The sequence below is a fragment of the Suricata suricatta genome, chromosome 4, assembly GCF_006229205.1.
Source record: "Suricata suricatta isolate VVHF042 chromosome 4, meerkat_22Aug2017_6uvM2_HiC, whole genome shotgun sequence".
Taxonomy (NCBI): Eukaryota; Metazoa; Chordata; class Mammalia; order Carnivora; family Herpestidae; genus Suricata; species Suricata suricatta.
This window is the reverse complement of record NC_043703.1, coordinates 34,278,861-34,285,349: the sequence shown is the minus strand read 5'-3', so window position 1 is coordinate 34,285,349 and position 6,489 is coordinate 34,278,861.

Here is a 6,489-nt window from a genome sequence, read left to right as displayed (position 1 = left end):
ATTAGATAAGTTAACATAACATCATAGTATGGAATCAAAGTTAACACAGAAAACCTGATTATGTATGGGAATAATTTATGGTCTAAAATCTCCCCATCTAGTGCTCTTTCTCCCAGGGAGAAATAAATAAAGAATGAGAGTCAGATCCAATAATTTGTAGCCATCATTTATGGTTTTATAGGTGTAATTAGTAAGCTTAAGTGGAGATTTACTATCTCTCGAGTATGGTTATATATGAATTAGAAGAGTCTGAAGTTACTCCACACTATATGAAAATACAAACCATATTAAGAGAATTTTCCAAAATATAATAAAAAATTAAGACACTCTAACACTTCCATTTTAAGTGAGTCAAGAATAACTAGTTTATCTTTTAATTTGCAAAGAGATAAATAATCATACTGAATATGTGGCTGCAAATAAATGTTCCCACACCAAATTACTTAAATTGACATAATTAAAATTTACACTCTGTCATGAATTTTTTAAATGCCTTGAAAAATCTAGTAAATATAATTTGCTTTTTTCAGGTTAAAACATGCTAAAAGAAATAGCATGTGTCACATCTAGAAAAAAACGTCATTGGCTTAAAATAATTTTTAAGATCCAAATCATGTTTATTTTTTTACCAAAATGAATAATATTGCAAGTATTATTGCATGAAATTTGTACATAGTTGTGAAAATAGCAAAGTCTTTTAGCATTTAGCATCTACCAAACAAGGTTCTTTACATACATCAATGTATGTAAGTTCTTTACATATGTAAGTTCACCTAATCCAATAATAACTCTGTGAGGTGGGTATTATGATCATTGTCTGTGTTTTACATATTAGAACTCTAAAATTCAAAACGTTTAATCTACACACGCAGTGTTATACAGATAATAAACATCAGTGTGGTGATTTGAACCCAGGCAGTCTGAATCCAGAAACCATGTACCCATAATGGACCACAGACGCATGGAACATGTATGTACACCGTGTGTGTGTTATGATATTAGTAAGAGAACAGGTCTTAGCAGTCAAAGTGAGTTACCAGGGTCACAACATTACTGAATGGTAGTTTTGACAGTAGATTATGATCCTCCTTCTACCACTGCTCTCCTGGAACTAAATCATCTAAATCTTAAATTTTAATCCTTAGACATTAGTTATTTATTAAATAAATTCTCAATATTAATGCTAGGGAAAATCTGGGCAATTCTTTTGTAACTGATTACTAATTACTTTTGTAACCTAGTGGATTAAATTTTTCTTTTTACATTTGGGAGGATTTCATGGGAAACTGCAAATCATGAGAGCAGTTTCAGGGCTAAGAAATTCGTCCATTGCCTGCTGAAAATGCCTTTTTACCTCCCTAAAGATGATCCTGGAGGAAACCAAAGTCAATTTAATTGATTTTTATCTCATTACTAAACTTTACGTAGAAGGAACCATATATTCGCATTTTGAATCTTAATCCTTATAAATTTATGCCACCCTCACTATCTGGCTTAACATTTAGCCACTCATAGCCACTTCATAAATTATCATGAGCTAAAGTTTGATGTCACGTAGGAGCAAGGAATATGGAGTCAAAAGGACTCAGATGTCCTGGTTCACATTTTGATGCCAAGCAATCCACTTTATATGTTTGTGTGCCTCAGTTTTCTCAAATATAAAATGGGCTTGTGGTGAAGAGAAACAAAAATAATGTATGTGAAAAAACTGTGCAAACCTTAAATTGTTTTAGACAGTGTTCACTGAGGTTCTTCTTTGGAATATTCTGTATCACGGTTGCTTCAAAAATAATGGATACCCTTAATGAATCATCAAGTTCCCCCATGTATTTTTACCTTCTGGGCTCTCTCCCCGACACTATCCCTCAGCTCTCGTGAATATGCACTAGTGGGCGCCTGATGAGATTTTGAATTTCCTCCCTCTCAAACCGCATCTCTTGGTCTTCACTATGATCCCAGTTTGGGACAGAAGAAACCCTTGCTGCAAATCTCAAGCGGTCAGATTTTGAATAAAGTTGGAACTTTATTTTCCACCAGGAAATATTGTCAGTTGATCTAGCAGTTGTTAATAATCGCAAGTGGATTTTAATGGACTAATTTCTTTGAGCCAGTTAAAATATTTTCAACCAATGAACCGTTTCCCAAACAATGAAACACACTGATTTTTCTCATACACAACCTCTCGTTGCTCACTATTTCAGTCATAAAAATAATATTACCATTGAAAGAAATGATTGGGCCTTTGTAAATCTTACTTTTAAAACCAAATAGCTATATTCATTTATTCATTTACCAAATGCTTTGCCACCTTTGAGGAAGTGAAATCGGACTTCCTTTGAAAGTGTCGCTTTGGTTAAGATGATACTGGATATTAAGAAATGTGTTTGTTTTTCAGCTGTTGTAAGTCTAAAGAGATTTTTTTGAATACTTCAATTATAAAAACATTTAAAACATACAAACTTGTGCAATTTTTATTTTAATGAAGATGAGAAGTTCATTAAAGAAGATAAATATTTCATTAGATGTTAAATAAAACAAAGAGGTTTTTTGGCTTCTCTCAGCACAAAATTCCTTTGAAAGATTAATTAATACATGCAAATTATGCAAATTAGACCCATGCAAATATTTTATGAAGACAATTAAGGGAACCATTAATTACTGCTTTTTTTGCTTCAGTGAGATTCATTCATTTAATTTTAATTTCACTTTAACTGTTTTGATGTATAATCTTGCAGCTAAGAACTTTATCTTTCCTGGCGGGTCACTTAAACTTATAAATTTCATCAAGTGAGTGCACAGAAATCTGTAAAGATATTCTCTAGACTATGTTTAGTATCAAGAGAAATTTCTGACACAATGCACTCCCAGAAACAGGGAAACTGGAAGGGAATGTGAGCTCATTCTTGGACAAGGTTCAACTGCTGGAAAAGCAATTAATTTGCTTTGGCTGTGCTAATATAGGGGAATTAGAAAGTGTGACACAAGACAAATAGAAATAATTAGTTCTCCAAAATGATGTTCTCATTAATATGGTTCGAACAGTCGAAATAAAAAACATTATTGTGGCATGTCTGCATTCTGTCCCTAACCATGGGAGGTGGAATAATGCACCATAAGCATTTTTACATTTATAGTCTAAATGATGATGTTTTATTTTTTTAAAGAAGAATTTATAGCAAAGCGTGTTATATATCTTGAATATGTAAACATACACATGCTATCAAAATTGATGGCATACTTTCCATCACCAGGTGTTTATGTACCAATTTTTTATTTTGTGCATACAAATCCTGTAATTTAGTGAATTGACTTTAAAGTGAGGGTTCTTTTTCTGTAATTTAAATATTTTCAGATAACTTTTACAACTCCTGGATTGTAAATAACATTTTTCAGAAAATAAAAATCTATTTATGTTCCACCTCAAAGAAATTATGGTGAATATTTATTAAAGGCTCTTTAAGGCCGGGCTACTTTTACTGTGGATGGGTGGATGCAAAGAGAGAAAATGGGCCACGTGAATATAGAATACTGGACTTGGTCCTTATCTCTATTTCTAAATGGTAAAACCATCTTCAGCTTTAGAGGCAGCCTCCGACATTTCTCTCTTTCCTACAGCCACTCATTGTTGGTCCAGAACCACAAAACGTTGTAAGTGGACAGACCTCATCATCGACATTTGTTGAGCTTTTACTGTTTTTATTTAGACCCACAGATCTTTAAATTTTCTTTCTTACAAAGATAATCTCATTTCACTTATCATGATATTCATAAATTCTCTACTTTCTATTGCTTACTTACACTGTCCACAGAGATGTATGTTATGCCTTCTAAATTAGGATCATCTGTGAATTTCATTGATACACTCTGTTTAACCACTGTTCCATATCACTAATTATGACGTTAAATCAAAACGGATCTAGCATTGATCTTTTGGGCTCCCTGCTAATATCTTTCTCAGTTTCCATTTATCATTGCTCTTTGATTATGGTCTTCAGATAGTATTCAAGGCAAGCCACAGACACATTCATGAAAGAGCCAACTTAACTCAATTGTACTATGCTAACCAAACATTATATTTTCTATAAATAATTGGTCTGTTTCAATACTTAATTGCAGTTTAGTTGTACAATGTCCTTTTTACCCTCTTTAATAATTATTTATTCCTGGTATTCTCTATGTCCCCTGAATTCTCATACAAGCTACCATCTATTATACTACATTTACTAGGAAAAATGATGTCAACTATATTACAAACCAAGTCAGTTATTTTGCTGTCATTGACCTGCATAACATTGGGGCAAAAGAGAGATTTGAAATCACAGAACAAACACAGTTCAACACAAACACAATAATGAGAATCATGCTTTTACGCTATAAGAACCAAGAATTTAGGAAGTTAGGTCTATGGAAATAATATGTTGAAAATCATGTTAGGTAGGTAATAATTATAACAAACTATCTTACTACTATTTTCAGCAACTTCATACTTAACTGTCCAATATGTCTCATTTCATGTATAGTTAGTTTAAATTATGTAAGAAACCATTTCCAACAAAAACCTATAAAAGGCTTTCAGAATTTGGTATTTAAACATAGCCACCTACATTCAAAAACAAGATTTTCTTTGTTATATATTTCCTAAAAGATTAAAAATGCTTCTACTGAAATTATAAGAAACTATTCTTCTAAAATTTTATAAAATATCCCAATTCATGACTACCTCTGACATTCCCTATTTAATAATAATAACTCTTTCTAGTTAAATGAGTAGTTAACAATGACCTGTGATAACTATGGAACACCAGTCTGTTTATTGGTTGCAGCCTGCAATCAATATCAGCTTTTGTTCACCTTAATCAATGCTGTCTCAGATTGATTAGCTGCATTGAAACGCTGCCAAACACTGGAAACCAGTGCCAAGAGACTAGAGGTAAATTTATTATTGTTTTGGTTTGTTCATAGTAATATAATTCTAATATTTATTTTTTAAGATCAAGAGAAATAGTTGGAGGTAATTCTGACAGTGATTACATTATGTGTAAGTGCCTCAAAAATTGTCAGCATGCCATGCAAGTGGCCCAGAAACCAGTTTTGATTAACTTTTTCCCTTGTTCTTTTCTTTCCTTTTCTCATTTCTTTTCTTCCTTCTCTTTCTTTTTTTTCTTCCTTCCTTCCTTCGTTCCTTCGTTCCTTCGTTCCTTCCTTCCTTCCTTCCTTCCTCCTTTCCTTTCTCCTTCCCTTCCCTTTTTCTTTCTATGAAACCTTCTCATGCCCTCTTTTAAGCTAAATAAAAGCATCTTTAAAACATCTTTAAATATGAAAACAATCTGTTCCAATAACTAAAACATTCTTATAAATTTCTACAAACACCTTCCTGTGGGACGAAATCAACATTATACTATAAAGACCAATTTTCTGAAAAAAAGAAAAAGAAAAAAAAAAAAGAAAAATTACATAACAGAGTAATAATAGCTTCAGTGTTTATCAGTTAGTTGCTAGGCACTGTAAATATGTTAAATATGTTAACTCATAATAAGAAAATTTAAGGTCAACAGTTAAAATTTAACTGTATGCATATACTCTTGCCCAGTATATGCCGGGTGCTTTATATAGATTATTTTATTTAGTCTTTCTAAACAGCCCTCTGAGGTTAAGCAATTACTAAAGGAATAAACAAAATAGAGAGGCAGAGATTTGAATCTCGTTCTGACTCCTAGCATTTCTTTATTACTAGTTCTGTAGCGGTGCCTAGAAAGCCTCCACTCCTATGTTAAGTTAAGGCTCTTTTTTTATTAAAAAAGAAATGTGAATAAGACAATTATATGAAATTAATCTTTTTAGATTTTAGAAGTCTTAAGTTTAAGTAATTTTCAACTTCGGACCATTAGAGGACATAATCTTAGAATACTATTTAGTAACTCTGTGCAGACACATCCTGCAAAATAAATGAAGAGGTTCTCCAAATGTCTTATATTAAATCACAGTTGGAATTGTGGCTGATTTTAAATTGATCTTAAGCTCATTGCATGCTAAGGGGCAGGAATGTAGATAAATCTTTTATCTAAATATGATTAATTTTTTACTATCTTATATTGCCTCTTTGTTTTCTTCACTTAGGGTGAGTTTTCTCCAGAGTGGCTAAAAGTGTCTATAAACATGGTATGAGCATAATGATGGATTAAAAAGTAAAAGCTGGAGAAGGACCTTTTTTTTTCCAGCTGTATATCATTCTCTAGTAGCTGTCAGTATATTATTTTGAATTTCTTAGGCCATTAACAGACAATGTGCTAACTATTCAAATTGGGTGACAGAAATGCAAGTATTATCTTGGAAGAGAGAGAAGTAAGTCCAGACAGCAAGACATGGAGAATAGAACAAGGACTTTGGGGTCACAAATAGTGACTCAAATGTCTGTGACCCCACTCATTCACAGTGCAAATGTGAGGATGTTAATTAGCCACTCTGTACTTTAGTTAACTCACCTTTAAT